Source organism: Arvicola amphibius, chromosome 8 (assembly GCF_903992535.2).
Source record: "Arvicola amphibius chromosome 8, mArvAmp1.2, whole genome shotgun sequence".
Classification (NCBI taxonomy): Eukaryota; Metazoa; Chordata; class Mammalia; order Rodentia; family Cricetidae; genus Arvicola; species Arvicola amphibius.
In genome coordinates, this window is record NC_052054.1 from 85,840,776 (window position 1) to 85,859,775 (window position 19,000).

At 43.5% G+C, this 19,000-nt stretch overlaps 1 long non-coding RNA gene across 1 annotated transcript; it reads left to right on the forward strand.

Moving 5' to 3' along the window:
• The first annotated feature begins 1,677 nt into the window (after positions 1 to 1,677).
• LOC119821160 lies at positions 1,678 to 15,939 on the forward strand. The gene is made up of 3 exons (XR_005286582.1): positions 1,678 to 1,823; positions 14,056 to 14,144; positions 15,660 to 15,939. It is a non-coding gene; the product is annotated as an uncharacterized LOC119821160 (long non-coding RNA).
• Positions 15,940 to 19,000: the final 3,061 nt, after the last annotated feature.

Sequence of the window (19,000 nt, forward strand, 5' to 3'; positions counted from 1 at the left end):
TAGTGTTGGGCCCGGCTTATTATGCAGCAAAAGCTACTTTCACAGTCCCTCTGATGCCATCAGTGAGGGTTGATCCAGCAGGGCTGCATGTTTCCTTCTCAAGTCCCATGCTGTATTTGGGTAACTGAACAATATGAGAGGATTTAGAGAAGACTGTTGACTGTGATAAATGCCTCTTTAAGATTTTCTTTGAGATGATCATGTGTTGTTGTTGTTTTGGTTTTTTTGTTTGTTTGTTTTTTCAAGACAGGGTTTCTCCATGTAGCAGCCCTTGCCGTCCTAAAATTTACTCTGTCGTCCAGGCTAGCCTCAAACTCACAGAGATCTGCCTGCCTCTGTTCCCTGAGTACCGGGACTAAGGGCGTGCACTACCATTCTAGATAGCTTCCTAGGTTCTTGTTTCTTTCTCTAGATTTATTTGAAAGGTAGATAACTAAAATATGTCCCCTTTTTCATTCATGAGTATTAAGGCAGCTGATCCTGGCGACCGACACAGACAATCTGGAGCGGAGCGGTAAGGACTGTGTGTGCAGAGGCTCAGGGCTCTGAGTCAGATACTGGTTACAAAAGAGGAATATGGACCCAGTGTAACTGAACATTTTTTTTTTTTTACAAAGAGAAGACAAAAATATAGACTCAGTCTTTTCCATTTTGTTTATTTTGTGTCTAGGTCTTTCTGTATAGCTCAGATTGGCCTTGAACACTTTAAGAAATAGTTCATTTGTATGTGTATTAGTGTTTTGCCTGTTTGTGTATCTGTATACCACATGCATGTCTGGTACATATATGAAGGCCAGAAGAGGGCATCAGATTCCCTGGAATAGGAGTTACACACAGTAGAAAGGCATCATGTGGGTGCTGGGAATTGAACTCATATCCTCTGGAAGAGTGGGCAGTGCTGTTAACCACTGAGCCATAGCTCCAGCTTCTGACTTTGAACTCTTGATTCCTCGATTCAGCCTCACAAGTGCTAGGATAATAGGTGTATGTTACAGTCTCGGGGTTTCTATAGCTGATATGAAACAATATGACCAAAAAGCAAGTTAAAAAGAAAAAGGTCTGTTTGGTGTACACTTCCATTACTGAAGAAAGTCAGGATAGAAAAATCAAACAGGGTAGGCTCCTGCAGGCAGGAGCTGATGCTGAGGCCTTGGAGGGAAGCTCTTTACTGCTTTGCTACTCATGGCTTGCTCAGCCTGCATTCTTAGAGAATCCAGGACTTCCAGCCCAGGAATAGCACCACCCACCATGGGCTGGGCCCTCCCACATTGATCACTAATTGAAATGCTTTACCAGCAGCATCTCATGGAGGCATTCCCTCAGCTGAAGCTGCTTCCTCTCTGATGACTCTAGCTTCCGTCAAGTTGACACACAGAACCAGGCAGTAGAGCCACCCACGTTTCACTTTCTCAAAGTGGAGTTAAAAATACGCATTGAGCTTATATTTTGAATATGTGTCTGCTTGTGTGCACCATGTGGGTACAGGTGCCAAAGGAAGTCAGAAGAAGGCGTAAGATCCCTTTGAACTGGAGTTACAGGGGGTTGTGAGCCACTATGTGAATGCCAGGAACTGAACCCAGGTCTTCTTGCAAGAGCAGCGAGTGTTCTTAACTGCTGAGCGTTGGCTCCACCTCCTACATTTTGATTTTTTTTTCTTAACCTTTCAGAGACTGGATTTCGGAGCTCATGTGTTCCAGACAAGAGCATCTGAGGTGATACAGATCACCTCTTTGGAACAGTCCACCCAGATCTGGCTGCTCAAGCCAGTCAAAACTCTCCAGAGCTCCTTCCTGCAAGGTGCACAGACTACCAGAAATAGAGAGGTAAGTACATTCAGGATTTATTTATAACACACATTAGCTTCATTTCAGAACATAAATAATTCTTTCCAGTGCCAGAGGCAGAAAATCCATTTCAGTTGATCTGCTGAGACGGGGAGCGTGACCTGTGCGGGAAAAGGCTTGTTTATAAAGCCCCGCTTTCCCAGAGCATCTCATATATTTGAGAGTTAATTGTTCCACTGAGGTTTTCTTAAATTTTTATTTCATCTGAAAACAGCCAAGGAGAGCAGAGAAGCCTGGCTCTCAAGCCACAAGCCAACGAAGATAGTGTGTGGGTGTCAGCCTGGTGATAGCTCCACAGCCAGAGGTGGAAATAGCTTCCTTTTGGCCTTGGCCTCCTCCACGTGGGGGCCGGGAGGTCCTGCTTCCTCGAGGATTTCTCCCACGGAAGCTCCGTGCTCCATAAATATGCCTGTTTGCTTAACCCAGACATGAAAGGGATAGATAGGGCTGACTTTGTAAGCACATTTCGCTCACGGCTAGGCTACTCTAAAAAAAATGCCTCTGTGTTCAGCATAGATAGAGAGCTGGCTGAGGAATACTGGTAACCGTACCGGCACAGGGCACTGGACAGTCGCAGCTGCCACATTGTTCAGGAGGCAGTGTTTTGCTTGCTTCTACCATGCTGGAGGGCTGGGGCCATTCCTCCTTGTTCAGGTCCCAAGTGAAGAGAGTTTCACTTGCATGTTAAAGGAACTGATCTTTTTTCCACTTGTAAAACTGACCAAAATATACTAAGACCACAAAACGGAAAATGTAACTGGAAGTTTCTCATCCCACCTGGTCCCACAGCCACTTTTAAAATAACCACTCAGAGGCTTAATAATATTTATAATTGTTTGGCTGATAGCTCAGGCTTATTTCCGGCTAGCTCTTATGTTTAAGCCATTTCTATTAGTTTATATTTTACCACAAGGCTTGTGGCTTCTTACCTCACATCCTGCTTCCCCAGCAACTGCTGGCATCCCTCTGACTCCACATTTTCTCTCCATGTATTCTGTTTGGCTTTCCTGCCTGTTACATTCTGCCCTGCCATAGGCCAAAGCAGCTTTATTCATCAACTAATAAACGCAACACATGATCGCAGCATACAGAGGGGCACTCCACATCAGGAAACTCATTTTCCATCATGGGGTCCACATAGTCCTTCTATTGACATGAACAAGGTCGAATTCTTTAGAAGCACCAACGTGGCCTGTCTCTTAATTCCATTTCCTCTTACTAACCACCTTAATAGATTTTAATGTATTCTGATAGGCTGTTGTCTTCCGCTCAGCACAGCTGTAGATGGTTTCTGTCAGGCAACAAGGTTGGATTCATACTTCCCGAATCTTGACTCCTTTCCATATTTAAGCTGTTTGCAACGCGTAATTTAATCTGCACACCCACACCGACCCTCCCGGTGTTGCCATGCGGCTGACAAACCCAGGCTTGCCGTCTGTCCATCACCACGGAGCACACGCACTACTGTCAATGGCATTGAAGTCAGATTCTCTCTGCTAGGTAACGTCTGTCTGAATAATTACGTGGATTTGTTCTCACGGGTTTTCCAGAGGAGCTACACATTCTTATTCTGCGCAGCCATTCTCTGTACGTCTTGGTTGATTGGTTTTAGATTAGCCTTTTAATGAAAATCAAATGTATTTGGAGAGCTTCGATGGTGCTGTCGGTTTATCAGGAGCTCTGCAGACAGGAAAATGAAATCATTTGGTGGGCTTCTTCCCTTTCAACGGGAAAGTCATGCTACAGGCAGCTTCTTGGGATAATGAAAGGAGCTGGGTGTAAAATGTAAACATGCAATTAGGGAGGTCTAGCTGCTCGGTGTGTGATTATCTGCCGCGTAATCCTCCAAACTAATTAATTTCATGCTAAAATGTGTAAAATCTAGATAATTCAGGCCTTATTCGATTACTCGTCTTTCAAAAGGGAAAAGCCCTCCCGTCAAATATGCCTCTATTGGTAAACAGATGTGGGTTCTGAGGAGTGGATGGAGGTGAGCAGGAAGGTTGCTACTCTAGCAAAATGTTTGTTCTGTTTCCACATATCATTCCACTCCCATCTGGGAATAGTATGCCGAGGTCGGGGAAGACTTAAATTCTGAGCATGGCAGCATAATGATGAACTGTTGTGATGGAGAATCTTGTTTACCAACTTGTCATACTGGGGAAGAGGGGCCCTCAACTGATAAATTATCCCCATGACATTGGCCTGTAGGCAAGACTTTGGGACGTTTTCTTGATTCCTGATTGATGCAGGAGGACCATCCTATGGTGGGGAGTGCCATCCCTAGATTGGTGGACCTAGACTATACAAGAAAGGTAACTGAACATGACCCTGGGCGGCAAGCTAGAAAGCAGCAGTCCTTACTTCGTAGTTTCTGCTCCAGGTTCCTGTATTGTCCTGACTGCCCTCAACAATGGACTTTAAGCTGTAAGATGAAATAAACTCTTTCCTCCCCAAGTTGCTTTTGGTTACAGTGTTTATCACGACAATGGAAGAAAAGCAGGACAACTGTCTTCTCGCTATTTCTCCTTCTGGATTCCTAGGCTGGTTCCTATAGGGATGACCAGAGAGCCTACCCCTTGGCTCAGTCCCAGTCTCTGGAGTGGTGCTCATCACACAGAAAAACAGCTTTATCTCAAAGTTGCTGTTTAATGCTAATTAAAAGCATTAAATGTTTTTTTAGAGCTCAAATTCATGTCTAATTGATGCTTGAAAGTCTTCCATTTGAATTCCTTTCTTTAAATTGCCTCCTTTCAGCTGGCTGGTCACTTAGAGTCTGCGAATGCCCCGGAGGCAGGAATGACATAGGAACCTCTTACACTCTCTGCTGCTTCCCTTTGCTTCTAGACTGAGAAGTTGCTTGGGTGAGTCCCAGGCTGGTCTGGAGTGAGAAGTTTGGAGAAAATGTAAGCAAAAACTTAGCAAGATGACAGCCAACATCCTCCAGGGAAAGCCAACTATCTGAAGCTTGTACCCTCCTTTGTCATGATTGTTCTAATGACACCGTAACAAGAAGCAGATGGCTTTTGTCTCCTGAAACCTCTAGGAAGCAGATGGAATGAACATCTGAGACAAGCCTGTTGGCGAGGGCAGAACCAGAGAAGGGAAGGGACAAGCTTCTGACCTGTATGTAACTCAAGGCTTTATCTAGCTGCGCCACACAACTGGGAGTCCACTGAGCCCAAGGTGACCACTGTCACCTATCCTCTGGCCAGTGGTCACTTTGAAAGTGGAATTTGCCTCAGGACGTTATTAGTAACAAAAACTAAAAAGAGGAAATGAAGTTGGGAGGGAGATTAGGAGCTGAAAATGGCTTCTTGCTGTAACCTCCCAACTTAATTTCCTCCGAGTGGAATCCTCGGCTTCTCCAGAACAGGTCTTCTCTTGTATTTCCCTCTCAATGCATGGAGCAGTCAAGACCCACTACTGTTCGCCCATGGGGAGGGTCTCCCCACCCATTTTCTCTCCTGCCTTCTCCCACAGTAGGCACATGCATTTTTAATTCTGCATTTGACGAAAAAAAAAACCTGAAAAAAAACTTTCTCATGGTTCTCAAGGCTCGATGCCTCCCACCAGACTCCTACACTGCTCTTCACATCCTTCTTCCCGAATCTTAGGCTCGCTTTACATACTGAATTATAAGTAGATTTCCCACCCAACGTGCCTGAATATGAACACATTCATTGTCTGGCCAAACCAGCAGCTCCTCAGATTGCTGCTGCCAACTATCTGTTTAGCTCCCTTATGCTTACTCATCGCCATTTCTGGAAATAGGAAGCATCCTTCAGTAAATACATCGCAGCTTGCAGCTCCAGAGCTAGTCAGGGTCTTGTGCAGGTGGCACTCCTTCTGGCCTGTAAACGCGAAGGCAGGACACATGCCCATATTTGAAATATCATAAAACAAATTCATTAAACAAAATATAAAGGAGGTGCTTGCTGTGCTTTGTAAGCATAATTCCATTACATAACCTTTAATTTACCTTCAAAAGCTGAGCACAAACCAGACAGTGTTGGCACACACCTTTAATCTCAGAATTTGGGAGACAGAGGCAGGCTGTGAGCTTGAGGCCAGCCTGGTCTATAAAGGGAGTTCCAGAGCAACCAGAACTGCTACACAGAGAAACCCTGTCTCAAAAAACCAATACCAAACCAACCAATCAACCAACCAAACAAACAGAAAACAAAAGTTGCTCACAATTTCTTTAGGAAAATGTCCACTTGAAATTGTTCCAGCACCAGGCTCCCCTGTAAGGTTCTTTGCTCATCCGATTTATGAAAGCCCCAGGGAAGAAAATACCAGAGTATATTAGGACCCATTCGGGTCCTACCAAAAGCCCAATGGTAACTCAAGGAGCATGCAAATAAATAACTCTAGACAAATGAGTGAAATTAGAGAAAGAAACCTCATATGGAGATCCCTGAAAGACTGCTCACAAATAAGAGGCCCTTCTGTGGTAGATGTTGTTATGCTCTGTCTAAGCTCCCTGAAGGGCTTGTTCCCCCTTGGCAGCAGCTGACACCCTCAGCACTACCTGTCGGCATGTTGTCTGAGCACTGCCTTTCCTGAAGAAAGTCACCTGTGCATGATGTCTATCCACACAAGGACAGGAATTTGGGCCTCTTGGGCTAACTCTACAGGGTTGTTATGATTTCACAACCCTCCACAGATTCAGCAGAGATCTTTCAGACTTCACACTCCCTCTTTACAATTCTGCTTCCTAGTCTTTCTAAAAGGACTGGTTCCCAAAAGCCTTTTCTGGTGAGCCACCTTCACAAGAATTAAGGATCTACACTTGATAGCTCCTAAATTTTTATGTATTTAAATGTTTGCTTTACTGAGGATGGGGCACAAGGCTTTGCCCCATGATAAGGCAAGTACATTATCACTGGGCTATGCCTCCCAGCCCTATAATCTTATATATCTGTCTGTCTGTCTATCTATCTATCTATCTATCTATCTATCTATCTATCTATCTATCATCTATCTATCTATCTGTTTCTTTAGATAAGGTCTTTTTGTGTAAATCAAGATGGCCTCAAATTTGCCACGCAACGCAAGAAGTCCTCAAGCTTATGATCTTCCTGCCTCCCAAGAGCTCGGGTGTATGAGTCACCATGCCCAGAGAATGTCCATTTCAGAGTCTTTTTCTTGAACAAGCCATCTTGAAATATCCTTTTGGCCCGAATAGGAAAGATCAAAGGTACCATAGTTTTGTGAACCTTTGGGAGAGGGGTCAAGCTGTGAAAGCTGTGGTCACGGACGAAGGAATCCGGTGACTGCAACTGCAGAGTGAGAAGGGAGGCAGAAATCCCAGCCTTTCTGCCCTCTAGCTGTCTCCCCCACTCCTGCTGTGCTTTACTAACCTCGGCTGGAATCTGGAAAGCAAAGGAGTAGGGTCAGGCAGCCCTCAAAGGGCTCGTGAAGCAGAGCAATGACCAGAGATGATGGGGAGTTAGAGAGTTATAGTCTGGAGGTCTAAAGGCAGAAAAGCGAGTCAGGTAATGGCTGTTGTTGCTCCCTCTCTCCAGATGAGGAAAGGAGAGATGAGGTGATATGAGGTGTGTGTGGTCAAACAGCCTCCAAGAGACAGAAACAGAAATGGGATCTTAGGGCTGGAGAGATGGCTCAGAAGTTAGGAGCACTTGTGGCTCACTTAGAAGTCCTGAGTTCAGTTCCTAGCTCCTATATTGGGCAGCTCAAAAACTCCTGTTCCTTCAACAAAAAGGATTCTGACACCTTCTGGTCTCCCCAGGTAACTGCATGCATATGTGTGAGGACATGCATACACACACACACACACACACACACACACACACACACTAAATAAAAATACATCTTAAAAATAAGTCAGTTCATCTATGGAGGGCATCAGTGTGGGGTATCAAGGTCTATGCTTCTAACCATCATTCCAGGTGCCTGCTCTCTTTTCCTTCTAGACATCTCTGAGTACCTGGGTTGGGACTTATGGTTCTTTTTTTCTGTCTCACTCCTTCATTTAAAGTTCAAGAAAGACTGTGCTTATTGAGCATCTATGAGGCTTTGCTAGTGTCCACAAGGCTGTGAATGTTCTTACTGGATTTTGTATTTCAATAGGACCCAAGAGCCCAAGGGGGAAAGGGTGGCAATTGAATGAGTGCTGTCATCATATCCTCGCTGTGTTTGTCCGTGTCAACAGCTCTGGGTGAATCTTGTTTAATTGACTAACGGCTTCGATTTCAGGAATAAAATATGAAGCTGTTGTCTGAACTGTGAAATTCTAATTATTTGAAATGTCAGATGCAAAGCCCCAGTATGGTGTCTTCCCTTGGGTGGTGAAGCTTTGCTCTGGAAGAGTTCGTTACTGAAAACGAGGCGTGATGAGTTTTGACAGAGCAACTTGTGAACATTGTCCTTGCTCATGGCTGCTTATTGATCTGCTCTGCTGTCCTCGTGCACTCAGCCTGAGCTTTCCAGCCCTGCTCCTTTCATACAAGTGGGTCCCACACAGACCACACAACCTTAAAGGAGCCCTTCTTTGTCTTCTTAGAGAGGGCGGAGTCTCAGCTGAACTTGAGTTAGGACACAGGAAGTGATCATTTCCCCAACAGGGCTTTAGGAAAGGATCACAATGGATATTTTAATTCCTTTTTTTTCTCTTGAGCTCAGTGCCATAGCTATGAGTATTATAAAGGGTCACTGTTGCATATCAAAAAACGAGGCAACATTTCATTTGTGGTGATTCTTAATCCACCAAGTTGACAATTAAAATTAGCCATTATGCTGGGTAAGAACTATCAATATAAACCATCTCTCAGTCCTTCAAGACTCTTACTTGTTATTTGGCCAGTCTGGATCTACGGTTTTGATGACAGCAATTTTCTGATGGTTCTGAGAGAAATTGTGGGGTTTTGTTTATTCTTCCAGACTCTTTATATGTCATAATAGGAATGGAAACCATATATCGTACTTTATTTTGTCATGTCTATATTATGCTATGTGTGTGTGTATTTGTGTACATAGGTACATGTTTGCATGCACATATGTGTACATGTATGAATTTGTGTAAAAGGTCAAATGTTGACATCAAGTTATCTCTTTTTTTTTTCTTTCTTTTCAAGACTGGGTTTCTCTATAGCTTTGGAGCACGTCCTGGAACTAGCTCTTTTAGACCAGACTGGCCTCGAACTCACAGAGATCTATCTGCCTCGGCCTCCCGAGTGCTGGGATTAAAGGCATGCGCCACCACTATCCCACTTGACATCAATGTCTTATTCTATCAATCTCTACAATATACATCGTGTCAGAATCTCTCACTAAACCTGAGTCACTGATTTAGTTAGAGTAATGAGTAGCTAACTTGCTCCAGGAATCCTTGTTTCTCCCTCTTGAGGGCTTGGATTATAGGCAGGCCACCACAATAGTCCAACATTCTTGTGAATGCTGGGGACCTGAACCCTTGGTTTCATGCTTGCATAGCAAGTGTTTTACCCACTGACCCAGCCCCCACTTTCAGTTTATGATGTATACATAAAGCTAAAAATAATCAAGTATCTATGACTGATAGCAGTTTGCGCACTGTTTCTATTGCTTGGGAAATCAGCTAATATTGATTGAAGTATACCATATAATACATAATATGTGCCATTTACATAGGACTTCTCTAAAATCTTTGGATACAAGTTTGTCATATATAAGGACCAGTTCATGAGACAGTTTAATGTCTGATGCCTAGATGGCATGAATATGGGCTAAATAATAATCTTTAATCTTTTCCTCCTTGCTGTGAGTGAATTGTGTACATGCTAGCTCTCGTCTTTGTGTGCAGGGGTCATATGCTGAGGGTAAATGAAGGATAGAGGGACAGCGGGAGTGTGGAATGGGGGTTATATATGATCATATTCCATTTTATACATGTATCAAGTTCTTAAGAATAGAGAAGCAGTTTTTAAAAGAAAAACAAAAGGAATAAGACTCCAAAGTGTGATGACCCCCTCTTGTAATTTCAGCACCAGGGAAGCAAGGGCAGAAACATCCTAAGTTCTGAGATAGCCATCAAAGAGTCTGCCTCTCAAAGTAAAGGAAAAAAGAGAGATAGTAGATAATTTACTGTTCCATGAGATTACTTCATTTACTTTATGCCTCTCCAGTTAGAATATATGTTCTACAAGGCCAGGGGCTCTGTTTTGTTTGCTGCTGTATGCTGGGGGTAACAAATACTCAATAACTAACCTCCGAGTGATTGAACAAGTGAGCTTGTGAATGAGCACCAGGGACTGTGCTCTGGTATACAGCAACAGAGATGCTGTCTCTCGGCTGTGTCTCCTAGCCCACTGGACAATCCTGGGAGAAAAGTTCTGAAAATGTGACTCAGGCTCTCTCTTCCAGAGAGGCCTGTAGAATGAGGTCTGAGTGAAGCCCAGAGGGCAGAGTGCTATGGTGTGTAAGAGGCGACTTCATTTCTTTCCTCTGCTTCAGCCGAGCTCTTCCTGAGGCAAAATTTCCAAGCCCATTACTTCAGCCATTTAACGAGTCATCAGAGGGTCTATGGTCGATCTAGGTTGTCAGAAAACTAAACAAATGTGATCCTCTAATTACCTACTGCATGGGAATTGCATCCAGCCCTGAGCAGAGCCATCCATCCTGCCTGCTGGACAGTGAGTTAGGAGAGGATCCAGCCAGCATCGGAGAGGGCTAAATTTTGTTTAGGCATTTAGAAGAAATGACTTTGCTGGATGAATCAGATGGGAGAGCCATCTGATTAGTGCTCACAAACAATCATCTGAAGCTTCCAAAAGCTAAATGCTGGAAAAACCAAGAATGAGAAATAGGAGCAGAAAGAGAAGAAAAGGCCTTTTGCCCCGTTGCATTCTGGACTGCCACAAGTGAAAGGGTCCCTCAGACTCATCACAGATCTATCGAAAAGGTGAGAAAGCTCTCTTCATACTAATAAGAAACGCCTTGTACTTTGAATTTTTAATTAAGGAATAATACACGTGTAGAAGTCTGCAAAGTGTGCTGGTATTGAACACATGGTTTAATTAATCTTTATCCATGTAAGCACCACACAGAACAGGACATAAACTTTTTCCAGCACCCTGGAAGATTCTATTAGCCTCTTCTTCTTTTGTATCTCCCAGGAATAACCTCAGACCTGACATTTATCCCCCACAGAGTTGTTTTATCTGCTTTGAAATATTTCATGAGCCAATCAATACACATTCAAAAATCTGGTTAATAAGTGCCTATGTGTGCACGTACACGCATGCCTATGGAGGCCAAAGGTCAACCTCAAGCACTAACATCCACCTTTTTGCTTTCTTTTCTTTTCTTTAAGGTGAGTTATGGGAATGGACCTTGGATCCTTGCATTTTTCAAGGCGAGCACTTTGCACACTGAGCTGTTCCCCTAGTTCCAATCCCAGCTTGTTTTGTTCATCTCAGTATCTGGGACATTTAGTCACAACGACATATTTGTCAGACTTGATTTTTCTTTAAAATTTGGGTCATATCCTATTGCATGAGTATGCAGAACTTATTCATCTGTTCAAATGGATAATCTGAGGTGATCATAATAAAGTTGGAGTAAATGCTTTTAACTAGTCTCAAACTATGCTTAGATATTTTCTGTCCCTTTATAGGTAGACCAGAAAGGTTGAGTTTAGAGTATGTGGACTCAAGATTTAGGCTCAGTCTGAAAGATACATAAAAATATACTCTTGTTCTCACTAGCCTCCACCTAAGCAGGGATCCCCCAAAATCCTTAGGTGTGACAAGTTTAAACAATGTGTCAAACTGGCCGAACTATTGCAGAATGGACAGTCATGCCCCCTCATACATGTGGATGAACATTCAGTAGCAATCACGCATGGTGGCACACAATGGTGATGACAACGACATCGAGTAGCCTAAGGTCAGGAGTGCGAGACTGGCCTAGGCTACATAAAGAGAACCTGTATAAATAAACAGCGAATCAAAGTAACAATAGTTAACATTTATGGAGCTTGCACTCCATGTATTGTGTTTGAAATCTTGCATAAAACTTCTCCTGGAGTTCCTCAGTAACTCCATCAACATCTGACAATGTGGGTATTGTCTGTGTGCCTTCCTGCCTGCCTTCCTTCCTTCCTTCCTTCCTTCCTTCCCTCCTTCCTTCCTTCCTTCCTTCCTAAATGAGAAGTTGTGGAAAATTTCAAATACTAAACGCTGAAATAAGGTAAGAGCATAAACACTTTAACAGAAATTCAACAAAGGGTTTCAACATTAGTGGATTTGACCACATAGGTTAGGACAGAGCCAGGCCATCTGGAGGTGCCTGTGTCCAAAAGTTGTCCACAGCCTGCCCAAGAACCTTCATGGGTAGGATTTGAAGCATAGCTTTTTTTCTTTATAGATTGATGAAATGTGTGACTCTCAGTCCTAGGGTCACCTGCATCTAAATAAATTTGTGTTCCTTGGAAATGAAGGTCCTTAAATCACACACTTGAACTACTTAGCTAGAATTTGGAGGGTTGATGGCTAGACTGCTTCTTTGTGTGTGGGTGAGGTAGATAGAGAGGGAGAGGCAGACAGAGAAGAAAGTGATATTTCTATGTAGTCCATACTATTAGAACTCAGCATTACCCAGACTGCATGCACTGCCATGCCTGGCTGCATCTTGTACTTAATATAAACTCCAGGCAAGCTGGTGGGTAGCCAGGTCTCTACAGTCTCCTTCAGCCATGACTTTCAAAGAATACCTTCAGCTTTGCTGCATCATCAATATGATATCTATGTCACTGACTGAACCTTTGCATTGGCTGGTTGTGTTGGTGTCACGAAGCCTCGTACTGCATAAAGTTGACCTTCACTGATAGCATGACTATAATCCTTTCTTTGGGGCCCATTTTTGTGTCCATGAAAATCAAGACAATGGTGCCTCTTCTTCTGCTCAGCATTGTCATTTGGAGCTTTTCTTTTCACCGTGAGTGATGAGACGGAATGGAAGGAGCAACACTTCCTTTAAAGTCCAATTCTTGATTTCCTAGCTTTGTTGAGTCTCCTCATGACTCACTTCTCTGGAAGCCACATTTTCTAAAACACCCACTCTGGAAAAAAAAAAGCCACTGCCTTGATCTTAGTGGAGAGTACTTCAGCGTCAGGGGATGGAAAAGTATCCTTATCCGGATTCAAATATGCCAAGAAGAGTCATTTACAAAGGTTTTCCAGGAATTTAAAGAAACTTGATGCACTGTAAGCAAAGCCTGTTTCTCCTAACATCAGCAAAGATCCCTGTGGATGTAGCAAAGCTTCCATGAATCTTCAGAGAGACTGTAGTACCTATGGGATTTTCTCTGCTGTGAGGCTCTTTAGGAGGTTCTGTTGTTTCATAGAGATCACATGAAATTCATGTTAAGTGTTTATGTCAAGGAACCACACCCAGACTACCGCAGGCTTTCACAGTTATGGTTTTAGAAGTTAAGACGTGACTAACACGTGAAAAAAGATGAAGGTAGACGATCATGGTGGCAGTTGAATTTGTTGGTTCTTGAGTGTGAGATGTTGAATTCATTAATGACTGTTCTGTTGGTGTAGTAAAATACCATGAGCAAAGGTAACTTCTAGAATGAAGAGTTTACTTGGGCTTATGGTTCCAGATGGGCAGGAGTCCATTATGGTAAAGAGGCATAATTACAAGAGGCAGGTGTGGTAGCCAGAGCAGGAAGCTAAGAGACTACATCTCAACCAAAATTACAAAGCAGAGAGAGCAAACCAGATTTAGGACAAAGCCCACCCTAAGTGGCAGACTTCCTTCAACAAGTCTCTGCTTCCTAAACCTCCCCAAACAGTGCCACCAGCTGGGAAATAATTGTTCAAATACTCAAGCCTATAATGGACATTTCTCATCTAAGTCTCCAGACACGATCTGGGTATTGATCGTGGTACCCAAATGTTCTGATGGCCAGCCCTTGGGAAAGTTACATAACCATGTTGCCCATCTGCTTTCTTATACAAAACATGTACATATATGAATGGTCTGCATAGCCAATAACAGTCTGCTGCTATTTATCTTATCATGTAATGATCCATAGACCCTCCTTTCATTTACAGGGTCACCTTACATATTAGGCTGTGAGATTGTATAATATATATATATATATATATATATATATATATATATATATATAAAATAAATTGCTGTATGTTCAGATTTTTCTGCACATGGATGATCTTTTATTTTTAATTGTATGCAGGCATGTGCATGTGCATGTGGAAGTGTGTTGTGTGTATAATAGACCAAGGAGGCCAGAGGCATTTGAAGAAGATGGATGGGTTTATGGAGGTAAGACACCATGTCTCTAGTGCAAGGAAGGGTAGAAGAGATGCCAACGATTCTCTGAAGCTCCCGGGACCACATGCACTTGGCCTGTAGCAGATGCCTTTCAACTATGTGCCCTGGTTATGTTTAGTCAACTCGACACAAGCTCGAGTTGTTTTCAGCTGAGAAAATATCTCCATCAGATTTGGCTGCAGGCAAGTCTGTAGGACATTCTCTCGATTGACGATTGATGTGGAAAGGCACAGTCAACCTGCAGGAGGTACCATCCCTGGCCAGGTGGTCCTGAGTTGAATAAGAATGCAGTCTGAGCAAGCCACCGGAAGCACACCAGTCAGCCACACCACTTCACTGCTCAGCTCCTGCCTCCAGCCTCTTGACCCGAGTTCCTGTCCTGACTTCCCCTAGTGAAGGATCATGATCTGAGAGTGGTAGGATGGGAATAAACCCCTCCCTCTCCAAGTTGCGTTAGGCAGCAGTGTTTAATCACAGCAACAGCAAAACTAATTAAAACCCCATGTAAGCTCAAAGGATGGCCAGCCTCCCCAGTTCATTAGAAAAGTCATGTTTCAGATTGCAAGGATTGTCTCCTCTCTGCTCAGCCCACCCTCTCTCCTTCAAGGAGTGTCTTAAATCTTTGTGTTAGTATTTTTTTTTTCTCTGTGATAAAATACCATGAACTAGGTGACTAATAGAAGAGTTTATTTGGATTGATGGCTCCAGAGGGATAAGTTTCCACCATGACAGGGGTAGCTGCAGGCATGGCAGCATGAATAGGAAGATCATATGTTGGAACCATAAGTAGAAAGCAGAGAAAGAGAGAGGAAGAGAGAGAGGGAGAAAAAGAGGAAGAGGGAGGGAGGAAGAGAGGGAGGGAGGGAGGGAGGAAAGGAGGGAGGGAGGGAGAGAGAGAGGGAGAGAGAGAGACAATTGGAGTTGGAAGTGATGGGGATTTAAACTCTCAAATCCTGCCCCAAGTGAAACACTTCCTCCATCAAGCTTCTCATCATCACCTGGGGATCAAGCTCTCAAGTGCCTGAGACTGTGATGGGGGCCATTTCTGGTTCAAACCCCACAATCCTCATTGAGACTCAGTTGCGTTACCACATTGCAGACCGTTTTAGGATAATTTAATCTGGACCAGATGTAGCAGGATTCTCCTATAATCCCAGCACTAAGGAGGAAGAAATAGAAGGCTCATCACTCCAAGGCGAGTCTGGACTATGTAGTAAGAACCTGTCTCAAAAAGAAAAAAAAAATCAAGGTTAGAGATACAGCGCAGTGGAGATCACTTACCCGATATGGACAAGGTCCTGGGTTTCAACCTTAGCACTGCAAAATGGCAACAATAACAAGAGCAACAGTAATAGTAATTTGCGTATTATTGGCTCTTGTTAAGCTGCTTGCTTGTTTCCTCTTGCAACTGTCAGCCGGGATGTAGTTTTCCTGTGTTCACTGTCTTTAAAAAACGCCCTGTCCTGTGAACTCAGGGCTGCTCAGTGAGATGTGCTTTTTCCGCAGGCAAACACCAGACTCCCATTAATCCAGACTCCCCATTCAAGCCGTGGTGTGAAGGTCTTTACCCCATAACAAGGACTGCCTTCCAAATCCTGACTTTCCTCGGAGTTGGGCACCATCCCAGGAAAGTCTGAAGCCATTAAAGAAGCTGGCAGCAAGAAGACATTATCTGATGGGCTGCTCAAGGGGATGCGAGCGGTCCTCCTGAAAGCGTGTGTGCATCATGTCCCCATCCAGCAGGTTTGGAGTAGAGGGACACTTCACCAGTCTCCACACAGTTTGAGAAAGCCTTATGAGCCAAGATTATTCAGGCAAGGTTAATTTTGTCACCCAGTCAAATCTCTGCCTGTGTGAGGAAAAAAAAATAGCCTAAGTTTAAAAGCTCTTGGTGAATAAAATTAATTGCATCAACTAAATAAAATGTGTTCTGTCCAATACGTATAGATGTTGTGTCAACAAGACAAATGGACTCAGTAGTTTAAGTATCTCTGTGGATGAAATGCATAATAATGTAATTACTTTGCCAACAAAATGCTAACTTGCTTTAATCATTCCGTTCACAACATAATGTGAGGTGATTTAGTGGGTGAAATGAATCTACTTACAAATTGTTTTATGGTCATATTGCAGCCCTTTGGTGGAATGTGGATTGATGATAATAATTTTATGGGCAAATGATTTTTCAATTAAAATGTCTTTTCACAGACAAAATGGGAGTGTTACAAATGGCTCCCAGTAACCGCATGCCAAGGAACAGGCAGAAAGGGCTGTCACCCACATTAACCAGCGCCCCAACCAAAAAGGCTCCAACACGCAGAAGGTGATTCATTTCCATAAAATCTGTCATTTTCTTCCCTCCTATTTGAGAAGTATTTGTTTCTTGCCTTTACTGACTTGATAACAAAAATTAAACCCCGTGACCAACCCACCAATTGCCAAGAAGCCATATTTCTCCCACACTTTCACTGACTACGGCCATATTATTTATTAATAAGTGCCTAAGCCAGGATGGTTTCCCTGATGTCTAGCAAGGATGATGCTATCTGTAGTGCAGCAATGACTAATGAGACGTTGACTCCTTCTACAGTGAGTCAACCTTGACCTCTCACATGGTTCTGCAGTTCTCTCCATGGGTTCATCCTAGGTCTGAAGGGTCTTCTGTGTTTTTGTCCACCTTGGTCCTGCTCAGAGAGGTGAGATACTTGACTACTGCATGTTGGGGAATGGAGTGTTGAGGGTATCTGCATATTGAATTTTTAACAACATTTCTTTTTCTGGAGGCCAGACCCACTGGACAGGAAACAAGCTTCTGAAGAATGCAGAGGAGAAGCCGTAACGAGAGATGGTGGACTGTCGGGTGCCCCAGTAAAGAGTAAGTGCAGAAGGAAGTTCATGGATGGAGAGTAGTCAATGGAGGAGGCTGAGGAGATGGCTCCGTGGTTAAGAGCATGTTCTGCTCTTCTAGAGGACCAGAGTCATGTTCCCAGCTCCCACGTCAGGTGGCTTGTATTACCTATAACTCCAGTTTCGGGGTACTCAGACATTTCTGATTTCTGTGGGCACCTGAACTCACATGCACATAACTAAAAATAATCAAAGCGTATCTTAAAGAAAAAGAAAGAAAACAGCAGTCATTTCATGCCTGTGTACCTTTAACACATCTTTTTGTCACTGTGAATGTCCTTTTTTTTTTGCCTTATTGTGACAATATCTGACATAAATGATTAAAGGGATGTTGTGGTTTGAATGAGAAGTGTTCCATATAGGTTCATATGGGAAGGCTGTGGAAATGTGAGGAGGTAGAGCCTTGCTAGAAGAAGTAGTTCACTGGGTGTGGGATTGGAGGTTTTATACCCTGATTCCCCCTTCTGGTTTTCACTCTCTGTTCCCTGTGTACAGATGAAACCCTATGCTGCCTGGCTGCCAGGCTGGCCTCATGTTCTTGCCCCCATGCCTTCTCTGCTCTAGTATAATAAATGCCCATATAAATATTTTGTCCTTTAAGTTACTTTCTTCTGAAATACTTTATCACAACAGAGAAGTACCCAATACAGACATTGGTACCGGGAATGAGGTCTTCAAACCTGATTTTGTTTTTTAAGAAATCTGGAAGACTTTGGAACTTTAGCCTAAAAAAATCCACTTAGTAACGTGGGCAGAGTTTAGTGGGCCATTCTTGTGAGACCTTCGGCATAAGAAGTACTGAATGTAGCATGGATAGTGGGCACCTGGCTCATGAGGTTTTAGAGGGGAACAAGGTCTTTAATAGCAACTAGACTAGGGGCCATTTCTGTGATTTTTTTTTAAATCAAAGAACCTAGGCTGTATTCTGTCCATATCCTGAGAATTTGTGTGAGGCTAAATATAATAATAAAAAGGTATTGGACTAATTTCTTTGGTGAAGAAATTTCAATACAGCATAACACCAAATCTATAGAAAGATTATTTCTGATTTCTCTTGTGGTGGCTTGAACAGGAATGGCCCCATAGGCTCATATATTTGAATGTTTTGTTATTATGCAGTGTTGCTACTTGTCAAGGATTAGGAGGTATGGCATTGTTGGAGTAGGTGTGGCTTTGTTGGAGGAAGTATGTCACTGGGGTTGGGCTTAGCGATTTCTAGAGCCCAGGCCTTCTCCCTGTTGCTTGTGGATCCAGATATAGACCTCAGAGCTCCTTCCCCAGCACCATGTCTGCCTGCATGGTGCCTCGCTTCCTGTGATAGTGACAATGGACTAAACCTCTGAACTGCAAGCTAGCCCCATTAAATGCTTTTCTTTATAAGAGTTGCTGTGGTCATGGTGTCTCTTCACAGCAATAGAACATTGGCTGAGAAAAACCCTACATGAGTCGGCAATGAGAGAGGACCATAAGCCAGATAAGAGCCAATAAGAGATGTGCAGCTCAGAGAGGCAAAGAGCACTGGGAAGCGTAAGGTAGCAGCATCAGTGATGAGAAGACCTGCCAAGGTTAACGCCATTAGAGAGCAGTCTCCTGCTCTGCACTGTAACAACAGAACAGGGAGACCAGGAAGACAGGATCCCGCAGATCAAACCTCCAATTTGTAAAAGGAGAGAGCCCATGGGATTTGCTGCTTCTGGAAAGCAAATACCTAGGTAAGTTTTTCACCAGCGTGAACATACAGAAGTTGTTGTAGCTATGGTCCCAAGGGGTAAGGGTCCATCAAAACCTGGCAGTTGAACTCAGCGGTGCCGGCCATTTTGTACTTTTTTTTTTTACACTTAAAAGATGCAAGACTGACGGAGTTGTGGATTCTCCCGCTACAGTTCAGAGAACCATGGAGGCCAGGAAATATGTGGCAGAGCTGAGTGAGGTCCTGGGAA